Raw genomic sequence first — 675 nt, forward strand, 5'->3', positions numbered from 1 at the left:
ATTTGAATAAAGAACAGCGGCAGGCGTTACTTAGAAAAGCTGATACGGGGTTGATACGTTGTATATGTGAGTGTGCATCNGAAATGTCCTAGGTGCAAGGGTGAGACGATCTGTCAAAGCCTGCAGCGTATAGTTTGCAATGTCTGTAACCGATGGTTTTTTAATCAGCAATGTCTTGAAAGACATTTGGAGAAGGGATCGGGAAAATTAAAAGGTAAAAATTCAGACATGAGTGTCTGTGATTCCCTTAAAATATGTCAACTATGTTCAGAGTGATTCGGCTAGGGAAACGAAAACAAAAAACATGAGTGCGGTATAGTATTCTGTCGAGCGTGCGGGTGTAACCGTGAAATAAATCACCATTGCTATATGCCACCACTGAAGACGCATAAGCAGCAACGAACGATTTTCATATTTTACGATTTTGAGACACAACAGAATGTCACTGTCCGTGGTGATGCTGATACAAAATTGCACATCCCTAGTTTTGCCGTAGTACAAAAAGTATGTACACAGTGTTGTCACGNGTACACAGTGTTGTCACGACAATGACTTAGATAAAAATTGTCGTAGCTGCGGGAAGCGCGAGTATGTGTTTCAGAATAAAGACACGGCAGTTGCCCGGTTAGTGGATATTGCATTTGCCAAGTATCGTTCCACTAACAAAGTACTTTG

Source organism: Diachasma alloeum, unplaced genomic scaffold (assembly GCF_001412515.2).
Source record: "Diachasma alloeum isolate Michigan unplaced genomic scaffold, Dall2.0 Dall_scaffold_00337, whole genome shotgun sequence".
NCBI lineage: Eukaryota > Metazoa > Arthropoda > Insecta > Hymenoptera > Braconidae > Diachasma > Diachasma alloeum.